The sequence below is a fragment of the Vanessa cardui genome, chromosome 2 (assembly GCF_905220365.1).
Source record: "Vanessa cardui chromosome 2, ilVanCard2.1, whole genome shotgun sequence".
Classification (NCBI taxonomy): domain Eukaryota; kingdom Metazoa; phylum Arthropoda; class Insecta; order Lepidoptera; family Nymphalidae; genus Vanessa; species Vanessa cardui.
The window spans coordinates 13,100,164-13,119,070 of record NC_061124.1 but is presented as its reverse complement, the minus strand read 5'-3'; the positions used below and the strand labels follow the sequence as shown (position 1 = coordinate 13,119,070).

Sequence of the window (18,907 nt, the reverse complement as noted above, 5' to 3'; positions counted from 1 at the left end):
AGTTAAGTAAAAGCTTTGTTAAGTGCAGATTTCGCGGCAATTACTTGACAAGTTGATGATTGAATTGAATCAAACTACTACCACTCCACACACATATACTCCCACCTAGGGCTTACTCCGATAATATTTCAAATATTTGAACCAGTATACTGTTATATTAATTGTTGACTTTCAGGTAAGATATTTTACATACATATATACTTAACATTAATTTATTCAACTAACATGGTATTTTTAAATGATGAAAAAGAGAAACTGCTAGTTTCTTGCTGATTCTTCTCGGTAGAAACTACTTTCCGAATCTGTGTTACCTTCACTTAATATAGTTGTTAAATGACGATTCAAAAAGCCTACTGGAATTAAGTATATTTTGATTTTGATTAATTTAGATAATTATCTGATAGCTCTGGTTTAACAGTAGCTAGAACAGTGAATTCTTAACGGAAGCCTCTGGGTTATAACCCAGGCAAACGTCACTGAATATTCATGGGCTTTAACTGTGCACCTACTGGTGGAATCCGTAGAGGTTTTTGCGCACAATATGTGCATCCGCCAATCCGCGTTGGAGCAGCGTATAGTTTCGAGGAAATAGTTCCTAATCATCTCCTAAAACTTAGTTCATGAATGTTTACATTTATTGCATGGTAATCATAATCTTATTACAAGTTAGGAATTGTATTCGACTATAAATTCTTGTATGATCTTATTAAATTCGTATTCAAAAACCTTTATTGAAATTTCTATATAACTATACGTATTAAAACGTAAGTCCCGTCGACGTGCGGCTGGTTCGCGTATAATGAATATTTCATGATTGCCTATTTAAGTTAGCAACTAATACGTTAGCTATGAACATGTTAGCCAATTATTTCGAAATAATTGCACTCGAGTCGAGTTTGGAATGATTGCAATATATGTTAATAAGTAAACTACTAATTCACAACATATCGACAACTAAACTTCAATTATAACATTTCTTTGAACTTTATTTACATATACATTCTATATTCTATTTTTAAAACCTTTTAATTGGTATATGTGAAACAGATTAAGTATATATATTTAGAGTAGCGTGACATAGAATAAAATTAAATTAAAACATTTTACTATTAAAACAAAAGTAGTTCTAATTTCGAATTTATCTTAACATAACTTTTTTTATGGAATAGGGGGCAAACGAGCAGGAAGGCTCACCTGATGGAAAGAGTAACACCGCTGGCTTGCTGGTGCGTTTCCGGTCTTTTAACAAGGAGTAAACTCTATTCTTGAAGGTCTAATCGTAAACTACTCACTCAGTTAAGTTTACAAATCTAAAATAGATTACAACGAACACTTTTTAACGAATTGGAAGTCACGCCAATATCGATCTTACATTCCCGCCCAAAAAGAAATAATAATGGCGGTTCAATTCTGTTTCGCGCGCTTTTTTTTTATATTTATTCTAGCCAGCTGTACAGATAAAGGAATCTCCTTCATATATTTAAATTGAAATAAAAAAAATATAAATGGAAACTTTTTTACATTTGTTTATTTAATAATACAGACACATTGACAAATTGATTTGGCAAATGATTGTGTAGTGGTCACCATTGCCTTTAGACTTTGGCACTATAAAAAATATTAACCATCAATCAGTTTGTCAATGCGATATCAACCTTGTGATGTTTCTCATATGCCTGTTATTATACGGGCTCGCTCAAAAAAATATATTCGTCAGGTTTAAAGTCTAAAAAATCATCTGCTTAATAGATATAATCTGTCGCATATGTGGCGTACTAAAGTGAAGCTAACATCCATTATTTTGTGACATTTTCAACAATTATGGTCATATCACAGGTTACACGAAACCTTTATGATTAAGGGTGTTTTTCTTTGTTCCAATGGCTTTCGCCTAATCTAAAGGATATAATTTCAATGGGGGTTTTGAAGATTTAGTTACGTTATAAGCAAGTGGATGGTTAAACTTATTATTATATTTAGTTTTTAAATTCAGATAGAGATAAACAGAGATTGAGAACAGATGAGAATACACAAATACAAAGCCACATGACAAATTATTCAAGAAAAGCCATAATTGAATCTCTAAATTCATTTTACCTTTGAAATTGTGTATTTTTTGACACTTTTGAATACGTTTGTATTATTTTTTATATTATTATTTATTAGGAATAATTCCTCTAAAACATAATTTTCTTTATAAAGTAACACTTTCAGAAACTATACCTGTACCTATATAAATAATTATTGTAATATATATGGGCGTTCACTGTCCCAGAAATTGTTAACACATTACATAATATAGCACGTATGTGTAACACCTACGGGTCGCCGGATTTAATTTTAGCTTCAGGGCTGCTGTTGGATTTTTGCATTAAGTGAATATAGTTTTTCAAGACAATTTTAATTAAATATAATGACTCCTTCTGAGCCCCCTGGCTATTTATATTAATATTCTTTATATGTATATAACTTGTTTGACAAAAAAAGGACCCGCTAAGTATCTTTCGCCGGTTCTTCTTAGGTCTGGGTGTTTCCTTTACCAAACCGGTGGTAGTGTTTATTTGTCTATGAATAATTAAGTGTAATGTTTCTACATCAAGTCAAGAAATTTAAGTTTAAGACAAAACATAAAATGTCCTATATATAGTTTTTAATTGTACATATTTTGAAAGATTAAAAATGCTTGCAATTTCTCTATGAATCCTAAATTTTCCGCTCTTGGCTCTAGCCCCATGTGTTAATTCAACCTTCGGCTAAAATTATTACTGTCATTTCTTCTCGGAAGAGAAGTTTACCTACTTGACCTGCCACTTAATTTGCCTCAACCTGCCGCTCTTCAGATATTCCACTGCCAAACAGCACTGGGTTTATTGTTGTGTACTGGTTTTCAGGGTGAGTGAGCCAGTGTAACTATAAGCACAAGGGACATACATAGCTCCCAAGGTTGATGAATATTGGCTATGTAAGGAATATTTAATATTTATTTTATGCGCTGGTGACTTGACTTGCCATCAGGTGGTCCATTTGCTCGTCCGCCTCATCATGATGCAAATAACAATTCTCAAGGATTATAATTATATAACACAATAATACAGGTCGGATAAAGAGCCGAGTTGTTCGACGTGTGGACGTGTCGTTTGTGATAATGTAATGTGATTGGTGGCGAGCATCGCTTTGCCTGATTGAATTTCGTCCTTTGATCCTAATTATTGTTATTAATGTGGCAACGGCTGCGTTACTGACTGAAGTATGGTTCACGTTATATACAATAATATACGTTCAACGTATCAAAGCGAAATAGACTAAAAACAATAATTTACTAGCCAACCAAAACTAGCTCTAACTTCGATATATTATTATATCTTTATTTTAATATACATTAATCACCAAATCATACATCTCGAAGTAAACTACTTACTCAGTTAGGTTTACAGGTTCAAAATAAACGAAAGGACCACTTTTTAGCCCAAAAAGAAAATTTAATGACGTTTTTATTCAGTTTCGCGAGCTTTTGTTTTTTTTTGTCAGCTGTATGATAAAGAAGTCTCCTAAGTATATGTATTATGTAATATAATGTGTATTCAACTGCAAGTTCCTGGTTGTTAGCGGATGTAGTTCAAATTGTTTCCCATTTTTGTCTTATGGATTAAAGTAATTCCTCAATAGTCGATTTAGCTTGTAATCTTTGACTAAAAATCCGAAGTAATATTTAATTTATTGAAATATATGTAAGTTTACTTAACTTAAAAAATCAATATCCAAACTAATATATAATTTATATTTATCAACTATATCTCAGTATTTGCATCTATTTTTCATGAAATACCTATTTTAATTTCATGCATGAAATGCTTGCTTATTGCGGAGTATTGAATTTAAGTTTCTGAAGCGGTCCCACTTTCGTCGCAGTGCGTAAAGTGCTTCTCGGCAAACTAATGGAATAAATAGAACCTTTATAGAATTACACCGAATTTAGGACTATTAATTAGCATGCATGTGAGCTAATTATTTTCATAACAATCATGAACAATATATAAAATATCCTTATAAATATATCACGGATTTCATCCATCAATTATTACACACATTATTAGTTGATTTAAAATAAAATTTAAGTGAGAAAAAAAACACGTAAATTAATATGTAATGTTTTGTTTAAAGATTTATCTTCATCATTTTATCGAAATGTATTTTTATATTACTAATATAATAAACAAACTAAATTCAATAAACTATTTAAAAAAATCCCGATAACGCCGCAGGAGTGCGGAAGTACAAAACTGCTGTAAAAGTTGTATGATAAACGCGGCAACTTGCCCCATTACTGTGACCGCGGCGAGTGTACCTGATGGAAAAATAAATGGAACTCGTTTATTTAAAACAATTGAAAAGAAGATATTCAATTTACTTTTAAATTATTTATATCTTGTTAAGAGAAGTCATTACTATTCTGACTTAGTACGTTGCTTGGATTATATATTCTATCTCGAAAGGAAAGTTAGAAATGAAAGGATGGAGGTATATACAGATACATGTATGTACATATACATACTATTTATAAGTAGAGAAGTATCATTAGTTTTGTCGTAGTAATAAATATTTGAACTTCATTTTTTTTAAAAAGGCGTAATGACTGTTGATAGTTTGTATATGAGTGTTGTAATGCAAAAATACGTATGTATGTCGATCTTCGAAAATTCGACAGGCCTGTCAGAGTTTCTTTATTTGTAGCAGGAGTTCAGCATATAATTTTCATTTGTTACATAAAAGATTTCGCATAATACGAAGAACACAATAAAAAGTAACACGCAAGACGTATCGGGTCATCTTTATATTTATAAAATAATAAATTAAATATATATATATATATATTACATTATTATATAAAATAAATATAATACTTTTGTACATACGTGCCACTTAAAGTCCTCCTCCTCCAATTTTAATGATGTTTTGTATTGGGCAGATTGGGTGGAATTTGGTTGTACTGCGACCAAGTTCCAATAGATGTTAAAACAAGAGTAAGAAATTCTTCGTCAGTTTTCAATTTCATTTCTTTAACGAGTCGAAAACTCTTAGTACCTTTTGAATGAAAATTAACCTGTTTTATTTTTTTTTAATTTTGTTGTGAACCATTATTTTTGTAATTTAAACAAAATGAGCGCGTCTCACCGTCAAGCCTAATAGCTTGGTGAGAACAAACAAAATTGTTAACAATATTGTAAAAATAAAAATTTAAAATAAACAAAAAAAAACGTCAAATCATTGCAACGCAATACGTCATTCTCAATCTGTAAAGCAGATTATCGCTCATACTGAGCACACGAAAGTACATCTTAAGGTGACGAACCTTTTTTTACCCCGACTGTACAATAACAAAAAAATAAAAATAAATAAATACTTGTACAAAAGAAAGAGAGTGAAAGAAACGTAACGGTTGCACAATGATTTTTCCGCTGCCTTTTCTGCCAGTCCACTCCATAATAACCCGTAAAAGAACTTCTTTTCAAAAATATATTTGAACTTTGCGGAGTGGGAACGGGAAATTTAACATACCAAATATACGAGGCATTGCAACGCACGACGGGCAACAGATAATTTCATTTTAAGGATAATCTTATGTAATATGTGTGTAAATTTCATATAAGGATAATATGTATTACTAAAATAGTAACACCAGTAGTATGTTTTTGCAAAAACATGATATCTTACACGTGAACGAATCCACGTCAGCAAGAATGGTGTATCATTCATAATAATTAATTAATGAACGTTATACATACGAGTGTATGTTTTACCTCGATACGTCATGTAATTGTCGTGTACAATCATGTTGAGTTGTAGTGTTGATTTGGTTAACATGATTCATTTGTGTTTTATGACGGATGCATGTTTTTCACGAGGAGTCAAATTAGTTTTTTGGTCATCTTAGTGACTATTTTATTTCTTGAGCAAATAAATTTCATTATTTCGGACTACATAAGCTTTATAAAATAAGTATATGTTAAGGTTTGACGACCTCCATGGTCGAGTGGTGTGTACATTTATACGGTTTTCATGGGTACGCCACTCCGAGGTCCCGGGTTCGATTCACGGCTGAGTCGATGTAGATTCCAATTAGTTTTCTATGTTGTCTTGGGTCTGGGTGTTTGTTGTACCGCCGTTACTTCTGATTTTCCATAACAGAAGTGCTTAAGCTACTTACATTGGGATCAGAGTAATGTATGTGATGTTGGCTCATATATTTTATTTATTTAGGGTCAACAACAACTACCAGATTATGACACTAAGTTAAATGTTATGAAATCGATGTATTTAATGTTTACGTTTAAGTGTTTCACAATTATGTTGTTTATTTTCCTATAAAACACATGAGATGGTTTATTCGTCTGTGAGGTTGTAATGTCTTATGACGAAGCTTATTCTGAGCGACCAGACGACATCATTCACGTGAAGTTGTCTCACTACCTTAATTGGCTGGAAGTTAACTAAGCATTTACTAGGGTTGTTCAGCAGGGGTGCAGACAAAAATCATTATATATCAGCCAAAAAAATTAAAATTAAAGAACATTTTCTCACGAACGTTAAATATAGAAACTTTACGCTTAAATTTAACATAATGTTTTATCATTAAAACATATATTTAAATATTCAAATTAGAATTCATGATGAGTCAAAATTTGAACATGAGTTAACTTGCTCTAACTGTTATATAAATCTTTTTATTTCTACGATAACAACTGAAAAAAGTTTTATTTTGATTTATTATTAAAGTTTACTATTATTTTTTGTATAAATGCAATATTAATTCCATTAAAATGTAAACTTTAGTATGCTGTTAATTTAACCTCATTATTGTCTCCTCTGGCGACAGGAAGGCTGGTTAATTTGCCTAGAGAATCGGAATTCTACGATTTGTATAGTAATTTTTATGTTTTATATGTAAACAGTTAAGACATTACTGTTAATAATTTGTATATGAATAAAGTTTATAGTAAAAAAGGTTATTCTTAATATTCATATTACAATTTAATTATTATTTTTTAATTTGTTTACAAAAATATTCAAGACCGGCGAAGTATTCCTTATTCAATGAACTCAAAAGATCGGAATGAGACTTAAATCTGTAATGAGCTAGGAGAACTCACAACATGTTTTTATCTTAAAAATCACGTCTGAAATTAGATATTAACTTCAGAATTGAAAGTATATTATCGAACTGATCTCCATAATAATAATAAAAATTATAATTTAAAATTTTATAATACGTTATTCGTAGAATACTGATATTATTAAATTTTTTTTTGGTGGTATAAAATATATTTGTTGTTATAAAATATTTGAAAACAGAATTAAAATTATCATATTGCGGAATACCTTTGCCAAGTTGGCTGAATAAAAAAACAAGAAAGTATTTATTCAATTACTATTCAAATTTTTAAATCTAGTCAACATCAGCATTTCATTGCATTCTCTAAAGACCCGCTTACCACTTTCGGTTCGCTTTCCAAACTTCAAAAACTGTTTAATAAATAATAAAATTATTAATTCATGCAAACGATATCAACACGCTGTTTCATAATATCGTCGTGATACAACACGTGTTAAATTATCACGTCCAAGTGCTCTGCCAATTTAGGCAATAACTCCGAGTACATTTTTTAATGAGAGTGTGCATTGAATTGATTTCATAAAAATCTTTAAAATTTTTTTTTAATGTTTTCGGTGGCAAAAGAGCAGAAGGCTCATCTTTGGAAAGCGACTATCACTGTCCATTGATGGACTTAAATTCACCGGTATTAAATAAAAAATAATTAAAATAGCCTTACATTATAGTACTTATTCCAGGTTATAATCATGTTTAGTAAATTAGGTAAATATTAGTTTTTGTGTGTATGAATTGAACGGTTTTACAATCCAATAAGTAATAAACTATCGGTCATTGTAACTGTTCGTAAAGTGTTGATTAGTTTATTATGCAATAGTGATATATTAAGCAGTTGCATTTTTGATACTATTATTAATGCTGGCAACCCTATCGCAGTACTTTAGAGTAAGAAAGTGAGGACGTTGGCTCGGGTCCAGTCTTATGCGATACTAAACTTTAACTATATTACTTTTGCACATGTCATACTGGTTGTTTTCAGTTTTAAAATACTGTCGTTTTTATGAGACTTCATAAAAAGTAACAGTATTCTTAGTACTTGTTGATGTAGTTACTCTTAACACTCGGACACGGAGTTGGGGTGGTATTTTATGGTAAAATTTAAGGTGTGTATTGGCACGCCAGATTAAAACGAAGTGGCTTTCCCTTAATATTATGTATTCAATAATATAAACTATGTAATAAATTAAAAATCTTTGAAAATAAATATCTCATTTTTTTGATTAAAAACACATTCGAATGAATAGAAAGGTTTATATAATATTATAAAAAGCCAAAGACACATAGATACATTACATATAGAAACAATTAAAGAGAAAGAGAGGGAAATATCATCTGGAGAGGGAAAACGCACAGTCCTTACGTGATGATTGCTGTTGGTTGACTATACTGTATAGGCCATGTAAAATAATTTTGTTTCATGAAATGTCTTTGTTCTCTATTTAGTATGATAAGATCTGCACGGGGCGCTGGCTTCAATTTTCAGGTTGAGTTACTAAAATGTTTCGTTTTCCTACCAAACAATTTTAAGATGAGTAAGTAGTCCGAAGTATGAGATACAGTATTATTAACACTCGCTTTCCTCGAAAATCACGTAAAATCGTTATGCTTGGACCAATTGAATATGTGAGAGTGCACCTGTGTTGACGCCACACGTTTGCCCAGCTGGCATTATAAAATCTTCTACAGACTACGCTGGTTAATTTGAGAATGGTCACTATAGCCGAAGTTTTTCAGCAGAGTTTAATATAAATATTGGAAATCATAAGAGCTCTTTTTAACTTACTTTTATTATTTGTAGGTTTTCTTTTTGTATTTCTTTTAAATACAGAAATTCAAAATATTATATTTAAAGAGTATTGAATTAAAAACCAGAGGTTTTTTGCAATTGAAAAAATTATGTCAATCATACGGTTTTCATTTAAATTTAATCAAATGTTCATTTAATATCGCTTCCTAATAAATTAAATAAACAAACATTTAGTGAAAAATGGACTGAAATATAATCAAACGTTGATTAAAGTTAAATTCGGGAGCTGATGTGTTTATTTCAATTATGAAATTAAGCCTTACAGTCAGTAAAGTGGAAACCGGGATCGTTTACGTAGGAGTCACTTGGAGTCACTGTTGATTTTTTTAAATAATTAAAAATCAACAAAAGTAAAAAGATATCATTAGTCTTTGCCCAACTGTGGGACGTAAGTAAAAATCAGATTTTGCAATTTACTTTTACTTTAATTTATGCGTGTGCCAATTTCCACGATCATCAGTTAAACAGTAAAAAGGTGTATAATTCTGAAACAGACACCAATATCATTTTTCATAAATAAAAATACAGTTCAATTTATGTATCCTGTCATTTTAAAATCATCCACCTTAATTTATCAATTAAGGCTGAACTTTAATTTATAGGCATTTAAATATTATGTTTATATTTCGGAGAATTTCGCGTAATAAAGATTCACTAATTATTCGCGTTTCATAAAATTGATAATAATAATAGAAACAAACAGCTTGATTTAATTACTTGGAAATTGAGCGTTCGTGTTTGAGGACGTTGTATATTTTAAGCTGACATTTAAATATCTGATATTTAATGAATCCATCAAAATTTTATTGCTTTTATTATAAGCATTAATATGTATTCTACAGTCGAGATGGCACAGTGGTTAGACCGCGGACATCTTAACCGACGACTGTGGGTTCAAATCCAAGCAAACAACACTGAATTTCTATTTTTATTTTTTAATTTGTATTTATAATTATTTTTAGCCTTCTCTTAAAGAGAATACAAGGCCTGAGGTACGATATTTACTCATAATATATACGGGATACTGTCTTCGACTGAACATCCGTGGCTATGGTTCGTGAGCAATCTTTGTCCTTTTCTGCACCCTGATGACATAAATACTAAATATCATGACGATGGGTTGAGTATATAAGACGTCAAACGTAAAAACCATACAGATAGATCTACAACATTAGTAAGGTTTTATGAAGAAGCTGTAATTCACTTTTTGTTCTTTTATTATTAGAGATCACTCAGAACTTTATCACTTTAGTGGTCCAAGAATTTCTCTGAGGTATCTTCAATCATAAAGTTTCACAGTACGATAGCACATTAATACGTCAGTCAATCAATCAATTACAAATAAAGAGATGATAAATAAGTTAAATACATTTTACAATAAGTATGTTAAATGTATATAATAATAGGTTAAGTATATACAAAATTTACCAATGACGATCCTTTGGGTAGAACACTTTGATGATGGTGCACAGCAAAGCGCAACTACAGAAATTGATTTTTTGTGTGTCTAATTTGTGTGTAATATTTCCTAACATACAGTAATATGAACATGTTATCTAAAGTTTACATATATATATTTATATATATATAGATAATTTGCGTACTTATTGGTATAACATACATATATGCTCTTTTAATTTTTGTGTACTTATTAATTGTGTTCTTATTTTTGTACCATTATCGTAACATTTTGCTCTAATGTATATCAACGGCTTTGCTTAGGTTAAAGGTTGACTTTTGGAAAATTCCTTGGGTCCTACTATTAGTTTCAACTGTATTGGAAGTGATCGATAAATGAATATATAGAATACTAAATGCAAAAACGGTACAGTAATAAATAACTTATACTAAAAGAGGATTATGTATTGTTATGGATATAAAGCCCAAGTAGTATAGATTTCAATCAACGTCCGATATGCTCTCACCTTCAAGAGGTCGCAGTGATTACGCCAGATATCGAACTTTTTATAATACATTTTACTTGCACTAGCTGACAGTTCATCATAGCGACCCTGTGACGTGGTGTGACACTTGGCTGCTAGCCCGTGACGATTGTAATTTAATCTATATTTAATATTACAAATGTAAAAGTAACACTGTCTGTCTGTCTGCCGCTGTTTCACGACAACATCGCTAAATCGAATTTGATTAATTTTGGTTTGAAGCAAAATTTAACACCGAGAAAGGACATAGGTTACTTTTTTGCCTGACACAGGACAACAAACACCCTAAAATGCGTGCGGAGACGCGGGAAACTACTAGTTTAATATATATTTTTAAATGCAGAAATTTCTATAGTGAACACGTGATATCTCTATTCTCTTACATCCATAATCTGATGAGTGAGATGGTGAGACTGTAATTGTTGCTAAACTCAAACTCCGAGCAGCTATTGAGTAATATGGTGATAGAAAAACCCACATTTTATGTGTATCTAGTACATCAAAATTTAAATAAAATGCATCTATATTCAAGTACATTTCTACAAGCATTTTAGAATCGTCAATCAAAATTTAATTAATTGAGGGTACTACTGGTTCGGAATAGATTCTACGGAGAAACACCGGCGACAATTTCAGTAGTTTCTCATTTCCAGCATTTAAAATACAAAGTTATGTTTGTGAAATAGAAATATACATGTATATACAGTAATCAAGATCTGCAATCTAAAATAGCAGTTGTAAATAGCATGGTTATCTAATAATTATGTTAATAGCATGCTACTAAATAGCACATATTCCAAACTTGCGTTCTTCACTTAATGTATGCGTACGTGCTTACATGAATATAAACGTACCAACAAGTCTGTTTAATTATAATATGATTATTGAAATGTACGCTATATTCGGGCGACACATATTTCAGAGTTATGAAGTACACCGTGAGAGAAAATAGCATTAAGTTTAAATTATAATTAAACTTCATATAATAGGAATTGTTTCGTTCTTGGGTAAAATATGAGTCAAAAATCAAACGTCAAAATGCCTTTATTATCAACTACATCCTACTGCTGGGCTAAGGCCTCCTCTCTCTGTAAGGAGAAGGTCTGGAACATATTCCACCACGCTGTTCCAATGCGGGTTGGTGGAATACACACGTGGCAGTATTTGAATTTGAATGAAATTAGACACATGCAGGTTGCATCACGATGTTTTCCTTCACCGCCGAGCACAAGATGAATTTATAAGCACATGAATATTCAACGGTTCACAAACATCGGTTAAGATGCAGGCGTTCTAACCACTGGGCCAACTCTGCTCTTACTACATTTATTACTAATTATTTAAATTCATCTGTGAATAGGTACATTGTTGTAAAATTTTAATACACATCATCGAATTTGTATACTTAGCTTTCGACTGACGGATTCTCCAAATCTCCCGAAACCAAACTATGAAGAACTGTTTTATATGCATACATTCAATTTACATAGAAATATGAGACGAGACGTACTCATTGAAATGCTGATTAAGCTTCATCTGTTCAAATATTTTGGATCTCAAAAAATATGTAAATCTTATTCGATCTGTAAAGTAATGTATTGTTTTATTAAGCACAGTAATTACATTTATAAATATATTAGTAATATATTAATAAGATAAGCAGGTATTAGGTTTTTGTATATAATTTGAAGTAAATCATTAAACCTAATTTCAAAAGTTTTATATTTATTGTTATAATTGACCATTCATATTATAAAAAATATTTGTAAAAAAAATTATATAGTATCTTGTTTGCAAGATTAAGACTGAGACGGGTTTTTATTATTTGTATAGGAATACTATCAGGTGGTAAGTGGTCACCACCCGTGTACGTTGCCAGTGTTAGAAGTACTAACCATCCCTATCATAGCCAATGTACCACCAATATCTTGGGCTTAAATGTTTATATCTTTTGTACCTATGAGTGAGTATAGCTAGCTCACTCATCCTTAAAACCGTATTATTGTTATGCTTCTAGTGCAAAGTAAACGGATTGAAAGAATATATGTCTTTGAAAAGAAAAGATCCTTATCATATACTACGTTTTTTGACAATAGATATTCCTGAAGCGTAGAAGAATTGGAATGCTTTGAAACCTGAAGTTGTTGCTTTCGACTTTCATCACAATCGTAAATATATTTACTTGACTTGTATATCGAGGCGCTCTAAAGCACGGAACTTTGTGAACCATTTTGATTGGGTCACGAGATGTGAAAAATATAAAATATAGACCATTCCTCACACCGTCAGTTATGGGATTTAAATGTTTTGACTCTCCCTATCTATTTGATTCTTTAATATCAGGCATAGGAGTATATTCTAGTCATGCATTTTACATATAGTCAGTAAAATCTATGTAAGTGTTGTGAAGCAAATACAGTTCAAGATTGCAAGGGCGCCTTTTTTATCTAAAAATTTAAATTTATTTTATATTGATAAATATACCTTAAAAAAAAAGATTTTTAATGTACGGGATTGGTCTTGTGATGAATTTGTATTTTGATTGGTTCATGAGGTGCGAAAAATATAAAGATAGACCATTCCTCACACCGTCAGTGCTCCGTCAGTCATAGGGTTTAAATGTTTTTACTCTTTCTATCTATTTGTTATATTTACCATAAAAAGAAGAGGTAATACGTTTTAGTGTATGGGATTGACCTTTAATATTAACATAATATATATTTTTGGTATAGAGAAATAAGAGACGATTAGAAAGATACTTTTCCATTAATAACTAACATAAAATTTCAAATTAAAAAACCAACATAATAATAATAATATAATATAAGTAATAAATATTAGACAACATCACATATATTACTCTGATCCAAATGTAAGCAGCTAAAGCACTTGTGTTATGAAAATCAGAAGTAACGACTTTACTACAAATACTCAGAGCCAAGGCAACATAGAAAAGTAATGAACATTTGCTATATTGACTTCGCCAGGAATCGAACCCGGGACCTCGGAGTGGCTTAGCCATGAAAACCGGTGTATACACTACTCGATCTACAGAGGTAGCGATAATCATTGACGAGATTGTTCTTCAGCTATTTTTTACTTAATCACGCTTAAAGGATTAGACGGGTTCAAATAGAATTTGGCATGAAAATTGGTTAAACGTCGTAGAATGAAAAAAGGCCACTCAACACAATACAGACATCAGACCGGAAATTGCCCAATTCCCTCTTGTTTTTCATAAAATATTTTTGTCATCACTATAGGAACATCTTCATCGAAATCATGTACCTACCTATATCCAATTGTCTGTCATATTTTGTATTTATTTTTATAAAATATAGCAAATGGGCTATTTCGAATCAGAATCAGTAGAGTATGTATGTATGTAGATGTATAAGATGAGTAGTAATTATGTATGTAGCTTTCCCAAATTCACCCTTTTCAAATTTAGACTATGGACGTGACGGGCACGAATTTTATCTTTTTGTTTTTAAATGTTCGGACAAAATAATCACGAAATCATTTTGTACATAGTTTATACCCATGTCTATCGCTAGCTTAGCAAATAGTTAAAAGCATAAATAACCCTTCATTACTAATATCGCAACGTATATCACATACTAATTAAGTAATGATTTACCATAACATGTATTAATGTTTTTTTTGTTATATAGTGTGTTTGGTCAAGGGTCCAGCAAATCAAGTGGGCGTGTTTTGAGAATGCAATTTGAACATTTATGTGATTTTTTTATTTCGTTTTTTTACTTGAAGATCTCTACATTAGTTATTTACCTTTGATTCTATCTAATTTTGATTTTCGATGCCCAAAAATATATCTGAGACCAAGATAAAGTAAAAACATCCAGTCTAAAACAGATTTTAAAAATGTTATAGAGGTAAGTAGGTAGAATTTCAGTGATAACCGAAAAAATAACAAAAAAAAATCTTTAAAAAAAATGGATGTCGTGGACTTTTTTTGGCCAAGTTTTATTCTCAAAATAGGTCCCAAACACGCCAACTTATTCGTCGGAACCTCTACCAAACACCCTGTATATACTTTTAATTACGTTAGCCTTTTACGTAGTAAAAACTAAATTGAAATATATTTTATTCAGCTCGACTTTTGAATAACTTGAAAACTTTTGAATCGTCATTTTACAAGATTAAATTAAATTTAAAGTTACGACCGGTTCGGAATTTAGGTTCCACCGAGAAGGAAGGGCAATGAATTAAGTATAGTAAATAGAAAAGAAAAATTTTATAGTAGTAGGTTGGCGGACGAGCATATGGGCCACCTGATGGTAAGTGGTAACGATCACCCATAGACAATGACGCTGTAAGAAAAATTTACTATTCCTTACATCGTCAATGTGCCACCAATCTTGGGAACTAAAATGTTATGTCTCTTGTGCCTGTAGTTTTTTTTTTTTTTTTTTATTTAAAATACAACATCCACAGGCTCGCAGATGCCCGTGCCTTTTTACATTTTATATTCAATTACATTTTGGCGTTTTATATTTATACTAAAAATCACACGTTTCGAGCACTTTACAGCGTTCGTGGTCACGGGTAGACTGTCTACCCGTCGGGATGCCAAAAATAATAATTAATATACGCGATTCAAATCCGTTATAACTAGTTTTATTTAAATGTCGCTTACTATACTCTTTATCACTTATTTAATCTTTTATTAAGTAATATGCTGCATTAATTATTTAAAATTGCTTTCAGGAGAAATGACTAGTTTTATTTTGTTATTGACTGTTCAATGACCAAAAATTTTTCGTAGCTAAAATGAAAAACCAACTTCGAGTAAAGTTTTCGTCGTCAGCATTTCGTGTAAACAGATTTGGTTGCAAATGGAAAGGGTAAATGGAAAATGGATAATAATTTTCACTTCATTTCAACTTAGGTCTTATTTAAAATCTGAAAAGAAAGAAAATGAAAGAATTTGTCTGTGAATTCATACGACAAGTATCTTTACCTAATAATAACAGCCTGTAAATTTCCCACTACTGGGCTAAGGTCTCCGTCCTTGTGTTGCTCCAGTTCGCCTTCGTGGATTAACATGTGGCAGAAATTCGTTGCAATTATTAAAATATGCAGGTTTCCTCACGATGTCTTCCTTCACCGCCGAGTTCAAGGTGACTTATATGACGAATAAACACAAATTAAGCACTTGAAAATTCAACGGTGCTTGCCTGGGTTTGTACCCGCATTCGTTGATTAAGACGTTCAATAATGTATTTTAATAACTTTGTATTGTTTTAACCTTAATAAGCCTAGATGTATCCGGAATTTACTCGTAAACTATCGATATCAGAATCATACCAGATTGCTCTATTTGCGTTATTAAGGCCTTTTCATAAACACGTGTTGTGCACGCGAGCTCCCGCGAGATATTGCGAGTGCGAGTAGCGAGAGAGAATCAGGGTTACCAGGTTTTTTATTAAAATTAAAAAGTTCACATTAAAAAGTTTCATTGCTTTTAATTTTTCTACTTAGTCTATTTTCTTTTTAGAATTATCCTTTAATAAAAACAAACAAATTTACTATCCCGTTTTGTCATAAATGTTTGAAAGAAGATTTTATATTTAATATCAACAAATATATATTAGGCTCAATAAGAACTATTCGTTACAATTACGAAGTGACAAAAATATTATTATTGTATTGTTAAAGTAAAAGTGAGTGCTTATCTATGGTAACCCTGGATGATCGACTATTGATGTGATGCCCACGTCGCAGATAACGCTGATGAAGCTCGGAATAAACATGACGTGCAGCCCCGATATGACTTCAGACTTGCATCAAAGCTTCGTAAATTGATGGCGTAATAGAAATGTAGTCTGTAATGAATATTACGAAATAAATGTTAATATTTTACTTTAATATTACCCTACCAATTTACGAAGACTCCTAGAGCTGTAAATATTTTTTTTAAAATGTAATATTTATTACATATCATGGAGTTTACTCTTGTCACTTAACTTGTCTTTCTCCAAAGCGAAGGAAATTGCAAAGCACAGATACTCATATAATATCACATACTTAAACTTCCCCAAAACGCGCTACATATTGTGATATAAGTTCTACATATATTTTATACTAGCTGCTTATTCTCGCGAAATTTATGAAACTTCATATGACACTTATCTTCAATACCCTTTAATGAATTAAAAAAAAGGTTATTTACTTTCCTAGGACTCAAACAATTCCCATATAAAATTTCATTTAAAGCGTTTTAAGTGTAAAGAGGTGACAGATATTACTTTCGCATTTATAATATTCGAAGGCATTATGTTTAGTATTTTTCCAGTTAAAAAAACTACTTTTCACTATTTTAATATTGATTGTACACGAATATATATTTTTCAAGTCTGCGTCATAAAAAGTACAACATTTCGAAAAGTTGTTCTTTAGGCTTGCGAAAAAAAAGTTAGTGGAAATTTGTAAGTTCAGATTTCCTTGTCGCTACGTTGTGTAGATAACAATGCCATTGAATTAATTACTATTATCTATACGAACATTGATACAATACCGTATGCATTGCGGTTACTCTAAACAAATCATACATAATTCGTTATTGAAACACTCAATGTATTACGTTCACTTATATTGTTTCGAGTGAAATAATGATATGCTTACAAAATAGGAATCGTTTTTCAGAGTTCAGTATTCAATCGGTCTTCACGAAGCGCGGTCGCGTGTAAGTGAAAAGAAAAATAAAAAAAGTTTTCTGTTATTATGTTTTGAAAAAAAGTGTTATGTGATGTTTGTGATGTATTAACAAGTCTATTGGATTATTATTAAAACTTGACAACAGAATACGAATATTTATTATCAATAGTGAACTATTATTATTAGTAGTTAGTTTTCCTTATTAACTATGCATTTTTAGAGGTGAGTGGATTTTAATAACCATTTAATTGCGTTCCTGTTTAATATTTATACATATCTTTGTTAACATATATGTAAAAAGATTATTAGGTATCATTTAATATGTTTATCAAAATATATTTAAGTACCTGTAAAGTTTGTTCGTGTATATATTATTATTTTTATTTTATGACTAGAATATAATATACTCGAAGATATTATGTATTTTTTATAAATTAAACATGACGAGAAGTTATTAAGGTTTTATGATGAGAAAAACTCGTTACTATTCAATTCAATAAAAGGTCAGAGGTATGTAAATAATAATTGAGCCGACGTTTGGAATAACTTTAATAATCCTTATACAGAAACTTTCAATACAGATTGATAAAAAAAAATATTTTATATACATTACTTGTTAAATCTTTACTAATATTATAAATTTGAAATTAACTCTATCTGTCTGTTTGTCGCTCTTTCACTACCAAACCACTGAACCGAATTTGATGAAATTTGGTATGAAAAAAAACAACCACCTGTAAATTCCCACTGTTGGGCTAAAGGCCTCCCCTCCCTTTGAGGAGAAGGTTTGGAATATATTCCACCACGCTGTTCCAATGCGGGTTGGTGGAATATACATGTGGCAGAATTTCTATGAAATTCGTCACATGCAGGTTTCCTCGCGATGTTTTCTTTCACCGCTGAGCACGAGATGAATTATAATGACGAATTAAGCACATGAATCAGCGGTGCTTGCCTGGGTTTGATCCCGCAATCATCGGTTAAGATGCACGCGTTCTAACCACTGGGCCATCTCGACTCGAATTTGGTATGGAGCAAACTTGAACTCCAAGAAATGACGTAGGCGACTATTTTTGCCTAACATATGACAACCAACCACTAAAACGCCTACTTTTATATAAAAAAAACATCATGTGATAAAACGCACTTGAAAATTCTGCGGAACCAATTTTAATGTCGATATTTATATCAAGTAGTATCTTCATCGGTCGAAAGATTTCAGCGTATTTTACACAACATTATTATAAAAAAACGATCAAAGAATATTTTTATTCAAAAGGCAGACAGGTTAACGAACCAACCGATAGA

General features: G+C 31.1%; 1 protein-coding gene across 2 annotated transcripts in view; it reads left to right on the top strand.

Moving 5' to 3' along the window:
- Positions 1–18,907, top strand: part of LOC124542556 (adenylyl cyclase 78C) — a 93,995-nt gene that overhangs the window by 13,665 nt on the left and 61,423 nt on the right. The window contains exon 1 of one of the 2 annotated variants that reach the window (XM_047120501.1): positions 17,618–17,821. The exons of the other annotated variant lie outside the window; for it this stretch is intronic. The gene's annotated coding sequence lies outside the window, so the exon portion shown is untranslated. Of the gene's footprint in view, positions 1–17,617; positions 17,822–18,907 lie in introns of those variants that run through there. 2 annotated transcript variants of the gene reach the window in all.